This window comes from Quercus lobata, chromosome 8 (genome assembly GCF_001633185.2).
Source record: "Quercus lobata isolate SW786 chromosome 8, ValleyOak3.0 Primary Assembly, whole genome shotgun sequence".
Taxonomy (NCBI): domain Eukaryota; kingdom Viridiplantae; phylum Streptophyta; class Magnoliopsida; order Fagales; family Fagaceae; genus Quercus; species Quercus lobata.
The window spans coordinates 55,486,842-55,502,673 of NC_044911.1; the positions used below are offsets into that span (position 1 = coordinate 55,486,842).

General features: G+C 32.5%; 1 long non-coding RNA gene across 1 annotated transcript; it reads right to left on the bottom strand.

The window, feature by feature from the left end:
* Window positions 1-13,760: 13,760 nt before the first annotated feature.
* LOC115958591 lies at window positions 13,761-14,375 on the bottom strand. Its single transcript, XR_004084559.1, has 2 exons — window positions 14,223-14,375; window positions 13,761-13,957 (listed from the first exon to the last, which is right to left on the bottom strand). It is a non-coding gene; the product is annotated as an uncharacterized LOC115958591 (long non-coding RNA).
* Between the last annotated feature and the right edge of the window lie 1,457 nt (window positions 14,376-15,832).

A 15,832-nucleotide genomic window follows, 5' to 3' on the forward strand; every position in this document is an offset into this window, starting at 1 on the left:
TCTCTTTGGCTTTCTTTCGTGACAGTTAGTTTTATTTTATTTGTTTAGTTTAATATTTAGTATTTTATTCTTGTGTTTTATTTGAATTACCATGAGTAGTTAAATTTATAATTAGAGTTAAGGATGAAATTTTGTTAAGGATTATCAGTAATATTGATGTGATTTGATTTTTTCCACAATAGTTTTTCTTTAATAATTTAAATTGTTCTTACTTCATATCAATTGACTAAGATGAGATTTTAGATATGAGTTCAATCATGTTTTTCTTATGATTTAGAAATTATCTTAATTAATTAAATGTTTGGTTTGTTAATTCTTGATTATAAAATTGGATATCGCTTGTGATTTGTCTGTCAATGGATACAATTTATGATTTGATTTTTAGAATTAGATATATCTTGTGATTTGTTTGGCTATTGATACAATTGATGATTTGATTTTATACTTAAGAAGCAAAGAAGAACATGCTTTTGATTTTTAAAATAAGGATTTTAATGAGGATATTTTCCATGATAGCAAGATTGATTTCTAGTTTATCATGTAGTGAGTTGGGAAAAATGAATGATCATAAATAAATGCTGATATGACTTACAAGGCGGAACCTTAATTCATTTTTCTAGATTGTTTACATCTCTTTACTGCTTTATATTATATCTTTGCTTAGTTTATTTAATCTCAGAAAAACCAATTTTTAGTAAACTAGATTAGAATTAATTTGGTTAAGATTTGATTAATTTTCCTATGTTCATTCAAGTCCCTGTGAGTTCGACCTCGTTCTTGTCAAACTATATGATAGGCCAAGAATGTATTGACCCATTGTGATGAATTAATTGATTAATTAGCCAAGTTTGTATTGACCCATTGTGATGAATTAATTGATTAATTAGCCAAGTTTATTAATTAATCAAATTAACATGCAAAATGCGTGGTTGCACAAACAAATCCCCAATTAAATTAAGTATGCAATGGAAAATAAATTGACACGGTGATTTGCTTACGAATGGGGAAAACCTACACGGCAAAAACCCCACCAGGTGATTTTAAGGTCACCACTCTCGAGAATCCACTATTATCAAAATAAGCAGTTACAAGTAAAGGAATCTCAGTACCTTATACCAACCTACAGTTGAACCATTATCCCAATATCCAATTGGACTTGTTTTGTAGTGACAATCTCTCCTTTCAATGAACGGCTCTCAGTACGTGACTAACCAATTACGCGGATCCCAATACGCAACTTAATCACCAACTTGAAAAAGATGTTGGCTTCAAAGTTCTTCAGTTCATCACATGACGAAGATCAAGAAGCTCCTTGGTCACAAAACCTTACGGTGTACAAACACAGCAGTTTCTTCAAAAAAAAGATAAATTAGGGCAAACTAGGTTTCCAGTCACACTTTTCTTCACACTTGTGGAATTGTGCTCTAGTGCAACTTGTGTAATCTTTGATTGCCCTCAAAATAATTCTTATATATGTTTAGGGTTGTGAGATGAAAGTCAAACATATACCCACAGATTGGATGAAAAACAGCTCTAAAAAACTGAGTTTCATAAACCTCGATAGATAGCCATCTATTGAGCTAACTGTCGAGCCACGACCTTTAGCAGCTTTTAAACCTCGATAGATAGTCATCTATTTAGCTAGCTGTCGAGTTTTAAAATCCAACACTTTTTTACTTGATTCTTGGACAGACTTGCATAAGTTTAACACTTGAACTTGAAATATTGTTTCTTGAAGTATTAAACACATCCTAGATCTATCCAATTATAAGTAAACTGCATTTTGTCAAATGATTAGCCAATTACATAAAATGTTGACATATGTTCCTAACATTGAATCACATATGTCCTAACACTATTCTTCGGTACAATTTGTACACTTGTGAGTATTTTAAAATTTCACAATACCTATACCAATCACAAGGCTTGATTCCAAGCGAGAACTACAATCGACATATTCTCATGTGCAACAATCTGAGCTATAATTCCATGATTCTAACCCAAGAGATTGGCTTTTTGATGAAGAAAAACCAGTAGCCTCAAGGAGAGAAGCTTTAAACTAGAGAAGAGCCTGTTTTTGATCTTCAGGATAACATAGACAACTAGGGGTGAAGAAGATGACAAGTGCAAGGGCAAGTACGAGGATCAGTTTGGCCATTGGGGTGTTTCTTAATTCGTTGTTTGTTGGATTTGGTTATGAAATGTTGGGAGGAGTGGTATAAATAAACAAAGACATTCACAACTTCAAATAAGTGCCATTGAATGAATGTGATCTATTCAGTGGTAAAGTCTAGTTTATTTTGAAAATTGGTGACCATTGCGCACCCTTAGTTTCACTCCATAAGTATAAATACTTGTGGGGTGTGGGGGGAAAGGGCCGGAATTCAAATTTTCAAGAGGGACCTTCACATACATATATACTTAAATTAGGTTAGAGTAGAAATTTTATCTTGTATAAAAAAAAAAATATATATATATATATATATATATATTGGTGGGCAAGGAAAGAGACTAGATAGTCACATAGGTTCGTCACTTTTCCATGGGAGGAGTTTTCATACCAAGATACGAGTTTTTGTGTTGTAAATTGTGATTAGTCCAGGTAAATGCTATCTCAAAGACCTTTATATATTTACATTGTACTAACAGTGTAAATTTTCATCGTAAATGTATAAAAAGTGGCAAATATTGTACAATTTTATAAAACACTTATGTCAGTGGGCCTGATAGGTTTGTCACTTTTCTACGGAAGGAGTTTTCACGCTAAGATACATGTTTTTGTGTTATATCAAGGATCTTTATATATTCACATTTTAATTTCAATGGAAATTTAATTGCAATTACAATGTCAAAGAAGAATTTTTTGTCAAGAGATGCCGAGAATTCCAAAATCGTCTCATATACGGTTTCATTCATGTTTCTTGCGTCTACCACACAAAATCAAAAGAGAGCTTGTGAAAATTTTCCTATTACTGTTCTCAGTTTTTTTGGGTATGAAGAAACCTCGTCAGGAAAGTCGGATTAACTTATTTTTGGCCAAACTATAATTTTGGTCCTTAAATATTTCTCACTATTTCAATCTCAACATCCTTATAAAGTTTAAGGGTGTGGGCTGAGTTCTGCAATTGCAATTGTTGTGTTTCTTTTTTCCTTGTGGATAGTTGTAAAAGTTGGAAGAAGTGGACGGACAATTAAAATTATGGTCTAGTCAAATAGTAATACATAAATATTTGACGTGGGAAAGAAATGGAAGGCACAATGACTTTTCTTTTTCCCCGAAATGAGTTTTGTCAAATGACTCAAATTTGGAGACTTCTTTTTCTTTAAAAAAAAAAAAAAAAATTAGCGCTAACTTGACGATAGTCCCACCACCAATGAGTTGATGATTTATTTTAGACTCATATTTTTGTTGATATAGGAAAAATCAAGAGAGTCTTCCATTTAGGACCACGACTTTGAAGGTCTTCCACATTCGAAGATGACCTTCCACCACCATCAATCTAGCAATAAATGAAAAACATAACTAATGGGGTTGTTTTATTTTCATTTATGGTATTTGGTTTGATAGCATAAAAATAGAAGGGTAGAAAAAATAGTTTGTATAAATTTATTTTTATACTCTTAATAGATAAAAAAAGAAGTAACAAATAAGACAAAAAATAAAAGCACCAAATGAATGAAAAGTATCGAAAAAAAAAAAAAAAAACTAAAGAAGGAATTAAAAAAAGAAAAAGGAAAATGACTAAAAACTAAAGAAAAAGGACAAAAAACTATAGAAGAAAATTACCAAAAAAAGAAAAAGAAACAGTTGACACGTAACCAGAAAAAAATGACAAAAAGTGTATAAAACAAAATCACTTAAAACAGATGAAGTAAAATAAAAAAATAAAAAAACCATATATAAGGAAATGAGGGAAACGAAAAAAAAAAAAAAAAAAAACGACAAATGAGAAGTCAAAGTGAAGTCGGTTCGGAAATTAACAGAAGGAACATTGTACGGTTATGAAAAGTAGAAAACAAGAAGGTAAAGACTAAAAAAAAAAAAAAAAAAGCTGTCTCCTCATTTTGGGGAGAAAATTTTCTAGTGGGATGGGGGAGAAAACACCTTACCCACCATTTTTTTTTTTTTTTCCTTTCTCCCTCCCAATCAAATACCCTTCAAAAAGTTTTTACTCCTCATTTTCTTTCATAAATTTTTCATCCTCCCTAAAATCTCTCCAAACAAACACCCTTCAAAAAGTTATTCTTTTAGCTCCAAGAGGTTTTCCTATCTTAGACATTGAAGACCCTTAGAATATGTTCCTTTGGAAGGATTTTAGGGATGATGGGATATTGAGAAGAGAAAAGTGGAGAGAGAGTATTTTTAGTGGGTGTTTGACTTGGAGGGGGTGGATGGGTGGAAAGCTTAATTGCCCATGTGCACTTGCACATGGGTTTTGTCCAATTGTTTTTTTTTTTTTTTTGCTCATCTTTTTCTGGCTTGTGCTATTTTTTTTTTTTAAATTAAATTGTCTATACACAATTTTTTAAATAAAAATGTGTTACTTTTATTGTTTTTATTTAATTGTGACATAATTGTAAATTTATATCAACTTCATTTTTTTTCTCAACCATACAAATAAGTTTTCTATCCTCCCAACCAAACACAAATGGAAGAAAACTAAATCTCTTCTATCCTTCTACTTTTCTATCCCCTCCCCATTTTTTATCCTCCCACTTTTCCACTTCTTGGTTGGAGTGAAAATATGAGGGGGGGAAATAGGGGAGAAAATTAAGTTTTCCCTTATTTGTTTTAGGAGTGAAAACACAAAGGATAGAAAACAAAGGGAAAAAAAATCCACCCGATTTGAAAGGAAAAGTAAGAAGAAAGAGGAGAAAATAGGAGCTTACTTCTTGAATTACACATTTACTCCCCTCCCTCCCTCTCCTCCCCGCCCCCCCAAGTTGACATCTTATATCCATACATGGTCTTTATATAGTTATTTGTTTATGGGAAGTTATGTGCTGATCCTATTTTATTTTTTTTTACAGTTTTTTCTTCTTCTTATCCTTTCTTCTTTTTTTATTTTTATTTTTATTTTTATTTTTATTTTTATTTTCTTTTGTGCTTGTCCTTCCTTTTTCTCAATTGTTTTGGTTTTTTTTTTTTGGAGAAAAAAGTTTTGGATTTTTGAACTTCTTATCCTCTTTTTATTTTATATTCTTAATGAAGTAATCATTCACACATAATTTTTTAATAAAAATATAATGTATTTTTTTGTTTTACCTAATTTGGACATAATAGTAAATTTATACAAACTCTATTTTCTATTCTCTCATTTTTCTTCTCAACCAAACAAAAGAGTTTTTCTTCTCCCCACTTTTCTACCTTCCCAACCAAACACATATGAGAGAAAATTAAATTTTTTTTATCCTCCCACTTTTTTATCTCCTCTCCATTTTTTATCTTCTCACTTTTTCACTCCTCAAATCAAAAGGACCCTTAGGTCAGTGTGAAAGCAATACCCTCTCATCAACCCTATCTTTCTTGCAAGCATGGAAGACATGCTAGAGCCTATCATCACTTCTTTGGACTAGTGGCCCAATTGGTGGTGATTTTATGCATTAACACTTTTTATTTGGAATTGTTAAAAAAGGGGCTAATTGTAGTAGCAATCAGTTTTTTTTGTGTGTGTGTGTGTGTGTGTAAAGATTTATTGTTGGTAGTTTTGCAAACCATCTCACGCGCGTTTACACTGTTGAACCATTGTGTTAGGTTTTGTAGATGTGTTGGCAAATCTTATTGTTAAACATATCAAATTTGGATTGTATCAGAAGAATTGTTGTAGGGTTGAGTAAGGAATTTCATTCCAAAGTAGAAATCCTAGACTTGTTTTTTATTGCACCAAAACAAATTATACACCATAACGAGTTTTAGGTAAAACTTGTTTTGTTGCAAAGCAGACATCCGAGACTTCAAAACAAATATAAATTAGACTCAATTTAGAGCTAAAATAAGTAATATATGACCATTTGAAGTTGGAACAATTATGTTGTCTAGGAGGGTTCTCTCAGCACTTGCTAAATACTCACTCAAGCTGAATTGTGGCAAACATTAAACCAAAATTTAATTATTGAAAACTTGATGATTTTCCATATACCCCTGTTGCACAGATTGAGAGGAGAGAGACTACCATATCAAGATTACAAGAGTGAACCTTTTTGAGCCCATAAAGAAAATCACTCCTTGAGCTTAATATGAGATTCCTTGAAGCCACAAAGTTTGTTACCTTCTAGAAAAGTTCCTTGAAGCACTGGAGTTCTGCTGTTGAGGACTAGATTCGTTTGGGCCTTTGGGGAGAAAGTTCATGTAAAGGATTTCCAGAATTTTTTGTGACCATTGCAGTGGGATGGCAAGCTGGAATTTGTAGTAGGCTACTGTAACTTTTCTTCTATAGTGAATTTTCTATGGAGTTGGATTTTTCCTTTGAACAGATTATTCATTGCTTTTCCACTTTATAACCAAACCTGTGCGCCTTTTAACTTCTTTCATTAATATTGCTTTTAGATTTAAGGATCGATTATTGTGGTTGACATAATTGTTTGTGCTATCTGTTGGAATTAACCATAACTTGGATCATTAATCAGCTTCTTACTTGTTTGGGATTTAAATCCAAGATTTTCAATTGGTATTGAGAGAATAGGTCCACTTTCAACTTATTTATGCTACTATTTATCAAGGAAGTCAATACCGTATCGGAGACTGTACCGGTTTGGCCAGCGGTACGATATATTTCGGATACCGATCAATAACGGTGTACCGTTTTGGGATTACCGCAAATATATATATATATATATATATATATTTATATAAAGTTTTAAAGTGACAAATTCTATATAAATTAATATATTTAATTACATTTCAATATTTTACTACTTTTGTTCAAATTATTTTAAGCTAATGCCTAGCCCATTTCACTACTCAAAAAAAAAAAAAAAAAAAAAAAAACATAATAACACTTCTGAGTGGTCAAAAAGAAAAGAATAGTAAACTGTAAACAAGGGGTAGATAAACCACGTTGGTTTGTACGCCCCTTAATAACTTTTGTTAAATAATAATTAAAAAAAAAAAAAAAAACCCTGTAAGAAGCAGAAAGTGGGTAGGTGTAAAAAAAGTGGAAGTCATCTTGAACTCTGTCCTCTGGGTTTCTCTGCTAACATTTTGTTTAGAAACCCAGAAATACCAAAAGAAAGAGAGTGACAACGAGGAAGAGAAGAAAACTCAATAAGCTACTATGCGATGGCAGCGAGCTCAAGCCTCAAGATCTAACAATATTTCACTGGTGGATGAAGGTTCAACAATGGTGAAGAGGCGCTGTAAGTAGCAATTTTTTTTTTTATGAAAACCCATTTCAGTCTGTACCGGTCCGAAACAAAGATACAGCCCGAAAAGCATCAGAATCCGCCAAAATGGCCGAAACAAGACGAAACACACTGGTATTTAAGACGGTACGAATCAACCCAGTTTCTGTACCGGTCCAAGCATTGGCAGGAAAAATTCCAGCCGTACTGGCCGTTACGGTACGGAATTAACTTCCTTGCTATTCATAAGTCTCACTACATTTTTTGATATTATTTATGAGTCTCATTGCACTATTTAGTTTATTTTTTAACCTTTTTACTACACTTTCAGCAAAAAGTTTTTAGTTTCAGTTAAATAAACTGTTCCAAACGGATACTTAGGAAGTGTGATCCTTGACCCTTGTTGTCAATACTCAATACATAAGTCCCAATCTCTTAGTGTTCTAACTTACCTTCATAGAAACTAATTGACCCTTATAGCCTTATTTAGAATTGTTTTCAGTGAGAGTGACCATGATGAATCGTTTCAGGATTATTCCAAATTAAAAACAAACTTACTACTACACTTTGTAGCCTTGGTTTATTATGCCTGGTTTGAGAGGAATGCTCCTGATTTTGTTAGGTGTGCTAAAAGAGAGGAAGAGTCAATTCATCAGATTAAGGAGCCTGTGAGGCATTGATTGACTGATTTTAAGGTTCCTCATTCTGCTGTTAACAGCATTCTTTGCTGCATATGGAGGCAATGTGTCTCATACTCTCAGGTCCGTTTGGATTGAGGGGGAGGGAGGGGGAGTAGAGTAGAATTTGCCCAAAATTAACGTATTTTTAGCTAACTCTACTCTACTCTACTCCCTTTCACTCCCCCTCCCTCTCCCCTCAATCCAAATAGACTTTCAGTCCATGAAGGAATTAGATACTCAAAATTCTTTATTGAAACTATATTGTTTGATTTAATTGGATAGAATATTTTCATTTATGAGCTTGTGAAAATTAGATTCACCAACCTTGTATTGTTAAAATTGCACATATTTTTTTACTACAAAATGTACTATTAATTTATATTACCAATAAATTATAAATAATAATTTGATATTTTAAAAACTTATTTACAATTTTACACAATCTAAATCTCAAGTCTATGTAGGTATATTTTTATACATGTATACTTATAAATATATAATATTATGTTACTTAAATTAAGCCTTAACTCACAAGCTTATTCATGAACACATTATAATGTTTAAACTCAATTTGTTTTATAGGTGGCCCTAAACACAGGTTTGATATTGGTTAATTTGCTAAATAAACGACCATAAACAAGTTTTTTTTTTCGTAAAGCCAAGCTAAGTTGCTTATAAATTGTTATCTATATATATATATATAAAACCGAAACCTTTCCTGGCACCACAATTTTCCACGTCAGTACAATATTTAAGAAATAAAAAATAAAAATAAAAACATTATAACTCCTCAAAACCCTAACAACCTTACCTCTCTCTCAAGTTAAGAAATATAAAGTCACGGTTTCTGCAAACTCTCTCTCTCCAAACGTTCTGATTCCGAGTCTAGGGAAATACTGGGGGGTGGACCTATCATGAAAGCATCTGGAGTGTGTCCACCTCTTTTGGGTCTGCGAAACCTTTTCTGTTGTGGGTGGTTTGCCAAATTTTATAGTTTATTAAGGTGGATCTCCAGTATCCGGTTTTTATATATTTTTTGAGGGTTTTCAAGATATACTGTTGGTAGTCTTCCTGACAGTTGTAGGGGAAGAACAAGAGAAATACATTTTGATAGGGTCCTAAGTGTCATTGTTTTTATGTTGGTATGCTCTGCATAATTAATTTGTGGAATATGTTCTTTCAAACGTTATGGTATGCTTGATTTCATGCTTCATTCTGTTGAAGTCCATGGCGGTGATTTTGTTGACTTTCTTGTGGATATTTATTCTTGTAAGATTTGCTATGTAAGATTGTCAATCATTATTTTTATTTTATATTTGATAAGTAATCTTTATTCCTTTGATGCTAAAAAGTTCAAGTTCTGCGTAGTGTAACTGTAATGAGTTGTTGGATTTAGCACGGTATAGATTTTAGTTTATAAAGTTCAGCTTTCGTAAGGTTAGTTTTGTTTATATATTAATTAATACATAGTACTTTGTTCACCATTGAATACTCATATAATCAATTTCCAATTCAGTGTTCAAGAATTAAACCAAAATTCTAATTGCGCTATCATAAAATATTATTATTAGTATGAATTTTATGGAGTTGCGGTGTTCAGGAATTAAACCAAAATTCTTTTAAATTATCTATAATATTTTGTCCTCCGAAAATTTTCTCTCTTTGATTTTAGTATATTGTGTTTCTTAAGCTATAGAGAGATTTTCTTTGGTTTCTGTAAACTCTCTCTCTCCAGATGTAGGAAGTCCTAAACGTACGGTATAGCATTCAAGATCTACAACTCATGGTATAAATTTTAGCTTATAAAGTTTAGCTTTTGTAAGGTTAGTTTGTTTATATATTTTGATAGAGAAACATGTTCAATGTGGTACGGCTTAATAATTGCATTAATAGCCAATAGTTAATACCATTTGCAAATTCAATTCATGGAGTTGCAATTTTCATTAAATTGTTCTATGGCTTGAAGCACTTGCATTTTAACAAATTGGACATGTCTTTAAAGTCCTTTTATTTCTTTGGGGGAAAAAAAAAAAAGGAGAGGATATGTTAAAACTTGGCATCATCAACTTATAAGAGATTGTCATCTGAAAATTTTCTCTCTTTAATTTTATAATATTGTGTTTCTTAAGCTATAGAGGGATTTTCTTCTTTATTTTAAATTTTATGGGATGTAAAGAGATCTTTGATTTTGTGAAATAATTTATACTCTCTCCTTCTTTGATTTGATTTACTTACTATCTTTGGCACTTGCCATCGGCAATTACTCAGGGCCACTCTTATGGACTAAATCAACTTATTATCCAGTCACCATCATTGATAAATGAGAAATCAAATCAAGGTTATAGTTTTTCTATTTGGTTGCTAGGGTTTTTGTTCATGAAATTGCTATTTTCTATTTAAAAATTGCACCTGTAGATCAATATTTATATTTCTTAACTTGGCATTTTGCACCTATGGCTAAAATTTGTGTGGATCTTTGGAAGTTCAAAAATCTTTTCTCCATTCACCATGGTTTTTCATTGAGTAATTTCTTTCTCTCTTACTCCTCTTGACGAGTTTTGTTTTTGACTAGAAGAAAGCTTTTTTGCTTTGAAGGTCATGCAGCACCTGTCTCATTTTATTTGTCCTCACCACAAGGAAAACATCTAGGTAAGGCAAATAATCTATTTTAAAGTTTGAATGGAAATTACCAAGTACAAGAGGTAAATCTTTAAGGGATGAGCTTAATTGTTTCTTATTTTCAATAATAAATCATTTTATTGCAATACCGGGTTTGAGAAATCCAATATGTTCATATCTCTATAGAATAGAGAATAGTAGAAGCCAATTTTATTACAACTACTTAAATTGAGTTGACTTAATTCCGTACAATTACAAAGTATAGCATGAAAGATAATGGAATTAATTGTTGTAATTTTTATTTTCTTTCCATGTTTTGAATTTCCTCTATATTATTATTACAACTGAGCAAAGATTGAGAAAGTAACATTACTACTCTAATTTGAAGTTTAATGCGTCCTTCTCAAGTCATGGTCTTTATTTATATATTTGCAGTTTATATTTCTAACCGTTGATGAGAAATTAAGGCTCAGTTGCACAATATGTGTAAATTCTTCAAAAGGCTACTTTAAATAGTAAGTCAATGTGTCTCTTACATTTGGGTATTAGTTAGAATTGTTTTCAAATGATTGTACCAATAAAGGTGAATGTGTATAAATTTTGTTTAACTATCCTGTGCATCGCACGGGTTAGCGACTATATATATATATATATATATATATGAAAATGAAAAACTTTTCTGCAAAATGAAACATTAAACATAAAATTTAGGATAAAATACTTGTAAGGACTCGATTTGTAACGACCCAAAACGATACTGGGCTCGCACATAAATAGGCCCAAACAATATAATTTGTAGAGCGTGGGTGTTAAGAACTAGGTTAACTTTTGTGTAATGAAAAGATTCACCCTCACGTATATTGAAGGCTCAGAGCTGGCACAACATTTGTTTTGTTTCGGTAACCGATACAGTTCTTTTTCTTTTTACGTTCTTCTTCTTCAGTCTATGTTTTGTTTCTTTATTTTTTGTTCCACCCCCTCTTGCATGTTCTTCTTTCAGTTTATATACCACCATTTGTGTTCCATCCTCACCACACATGTGTAGGTTGGGTTCGGAGGATTTCTTCCTATCCCATCTAGCACCTCCTGGAACTTCCTATGGGCAGCTGTAAGGCTGCCTCCTTACTGTTCAGGTATCACCTCCACATTAATGCGCCCAGAGAGTTGGTTGAGAGGTAATTAATGCGGAGGCAGCTGTAGTTATAGATATTTGTTTGCCTTTTCTTTTTTACCCTTGGTCTGTTATCCTATCTTCAGTGGTGACATAATTCTGAGGTTCGGTTGTAACAAGACCGTGTCCTGATCGTCCTCGGACGCATACTGCCGAGGAGTGTGGCATCCTCGGACGAATACAGAACTCTTCTCTCGTGATATTGACTACCACCCCCCTTCGGTAATTGCCTTATGACCTGACTTGGCCTCCTCGGACGGATATGCATTCTCGGATGGGTCACAGGCCCAGCGATCCTGACCTTAATGGGCCTGTTGAATGACAGGCCCCCACAATACTATTTTGGTCCCTAAACTTTACCAATTTTTTTTTTAATAGTTTAGAGACAAAAATAGGGATAAAAAAGAACTTTTTTTCAATACTTTAGGATAAAAACAAATTTTTGATAAATTTAAGGATTGAAAGAAAAACATTTTCAATAGTTTAAGAACTAAAAATAAATTTTTTCAATAGTTTAGGAGCAAAAATAATGTTTTTAAAGTTTAGGGATAAAAAAAAATTGATAAAATTTAGAGACCAAAATAGTTTTTTAACCTAAAATTTATTTCGGAGTTCAATCATTATTTGGGAATTTTATTGGAAAGGTAAGGACTTGGATACTTTGGGCCTAATGTTTTTAACCCATGACTCTAGGTTTGAGTCAACCCATTATATTCGTGTCTCAATCAAACCGTTTCACAATTGAAGTCTAACATTTGAAAAACAAAACAAAAACTTTTTTGAGAATAACTTTTTCCGCTTAGGAAAGGTCTTAATATCTATTAATATTTTCCTAAACTGAATTGGGGTGGAAAGGGTTCTTAATATGTATTTATTTAATTGTTTAAAAAAATGTATCTATTTAATTAAGCAGTCGTTTATTCATCCGAGTTTGATGCACAACAAACGTGCCTATTCCTTCCAATATCTTTTCTCTTTCATACACTCCACAATCTCATTCCACTCCATGGCTCATGCTCACTAAGAAGACGATAGCAACACTTGTTGTTTCTCATCTCATACAAGGGGAGAGGAGGGTAAGGTGGGTTCAAAACTCATTAACTACAATAAATAAATAAAATTTCATACCAATGAAAATGAGTTATGGTGAAATTCTAATTTTCCTTTTCCTTCTTTCTGATCAAATATGGTGCCCATAATTGTAAACATGTGCAAGTTTATGTTAAATTTATTTGTATTTGGCACCATTGAGTTTTAGCTCAACTGGCACCACTTTTACTTGTAAAAATATTGTAAAATATTTTATATTTGTAGTATTACTCTTTGTTTTATTGAAATTTACAAGATCCCTTGATTACGGCTATGATTCTTCTGTCTTCAGGGGACCGGCTTTTGTGCTTTGCAGAAATAAAGTATTTTCAAAGATTATTGACGGGAAATTATTACTCTTGCCACTTTATCTACTTTAGCGGTATGTCGCAAATGTTGCTCTTAAAGTGGCACTTGTATATTCATGTATGAGACAGTTTTTACCCCACACACACACACACACACACAAAAATAAAAAAAAAATAAAAAAAAAAGAAAAAGAAAGAAAGAAAGATACACACACATTTGAGACATGCTTTCTTCTACATATTGAAGTTCTCAACAATCAAGCATATGCATGCAATGCAGTTTGATATACCATAGTGACATGTTTTCTTTAAAAATTTAGCCATTCTTAGAGCATTAGTATCCGGAGTTGTAAAACTCCGGATATGCTAAATTTTAGCATCTAACCATTAAAATGATGCATTACTCGGACTTGTAAACCTAAAAAATTTTACAAGTTTGTTACAGTGGTTTCTTAGAGCATCACCAGTAGACTAGCTATCTCTACTTTTTGGAGAAAAAAATCACTGTTCACAAAAAAAAAAAAACCCCTCCAACAGCTTCTTCATCTCCAATTTTTTTTTTTAGATTTGCTACAGTAGCTCTCTTAACATGGAGGGTACTGTAGCAAATACTGTAACATATCTAAACAATATTCATGCTTAAAATAATACCCGGTTGAAAAAAAAAATAATTCTTTCTCTCTCATCCCTTTTCTCTTTCATTCTTCAATCTTCACTCTCTCGTGCTTCTCTATCTCAACGGTTACAAACTAAAACATACCACAATCAAAACAAAAACCCAATCAAAAGATTTGAAACACAAAAACAATCTTTCTCATAAGCCTAATGAAATCTGAACAATAAAATAAAACTAATCAAACCAAAAAAAAAAACATGTAGAAGCACAAAATCGACGGAGCTCTCAATCAGAATACAAACTCAAATCACAATTTTAAAACTAATCAAATTAGAACCAAAAAAAAAAAAAAAAAAGAGCAAAGTTGACCCATTTGAGCCTCAGTAGGGAGGACATACAGTGGTGGGAGGAGAAAAAAGGGACCCATCTGACCCATTTGAGAGAGAGAGAGTTTCTTGAATGATCTGGAGTAGACGAACTGCTAGAGAAAAAAAGAAAAAAGAAAAGTGAAGAGACGAAATGCTAGAAAAGAAAAGAAAAAAGAAAGAGAAGTGAAGATAGAGCTCCAGCAGAAGAAAGGAAAAAAGTAAAGTGAAGATAGAGATAAGAGAAAGGTGTGGAGGAGAAAAAAAAGGAAAAAAGAAAAAGAAAAGAAACGTGTGGATGAAAAAAAAAAGATAAGGAAAAAATAAAATAAAGAATAAGAAATTAAAATTGAGAAATGTTATTACAATATTTTTACAATAAATCTTAAGTGGTGGGTTGTTATTAACTAATACTGATGAAAAAAAAATATTTAAGTAATATGTTCAAATTTAAATTAGTAATAACTTATCACATATGATTTATTGTGAAAATATTGTAAAATGTTAAGAATGTAGCACTTCTCATTAAAATTAGATGAATGAGAGAAGATTGAAAAAGAAATATTAAAGAAAGAATTAAGAAATAATATTTAAATGGGATAGAGAAAAGGATAGAGAGTCGATTGGAAATCATATTTGAAAAAGTAAGTAGGCAAAAGATAAAATGAACTGTTCACTCTCCAAACACAGGCAAAAATTTGAAGAGGCTGTTGGTGATGCTCTTACAATTAGAAGTTACTGTAGACTATTGTATTTAGTTTTTTAATCTCGTTTATTCTTTTTCTCTCCTTTGTGTCAAACTTATTTTCTTTTTTTCACTCTCTCTTTCCTCATTTCAGTATCTTGTCTCTCTCTCACCCTTTCTTTGACTTGCTCTCGTCTCCCACTCTTTCTCTTTATGTTGGTGTGGTTGGGCTTCCACGCCAGTAAGACGCAGATGCTGTGGGTTGCTATCTAGGCCATGAGTTGAATCTAGTGGTGATAGAGCTGGGTCGTGAGTCGAATTTGGTGGGTCAGGTGATGGGTTTGGATCGATGGATTAGCTGTGTGGGTCGTGGGTTAGGTGGTGGGTTTAGAGTTGTGGGTTAGGTGGGTTGTGGTGTGGAGATTGGTGGGTTTCTCTTGGTTATTTGATGGTGGTTCTTCTGGTTTGGGTGTTGTGTGTGTGGCTTCGTTGGTGGCTCCATTGGTGGTTTTTTAAAATGGGTTTGCTAGGATATGTGGGGTTTTGGTTTGGTTTGAACTGATGGTTTGATGGTTTTGTGTTTAATGTGGTTTTGGTTTTGGTTTGATGGTCCGGTCGATGGTGCTAGGATATGTGGGGGTGGCAGTGCATTGTTATGGTTGTTTGGTGGTTTTTTTTTTAATGGGTTTTGGTGGGTGGCATGGTGATGGTGGCTATTGTGATTGTGGTGGCTGATGTGGGCTATAATGGTTGTTGTGTGTGTTTTTTCTGGGTTTTTATGTGTGTGTTTTTTTTTTTTTTTTTTGGCCGGTGCCTAGAGGAAGAGAGAGGAAGAGAGAAAAAAAGAATATTTAAATAAACTGGTAAACGAAATAGAGTTTGAGATTTTTTTTTTTAATTTTTAGAATCGAGTTTGAGATGTTAGTTGTATTATAAAATAATATGGTATAATTGATAA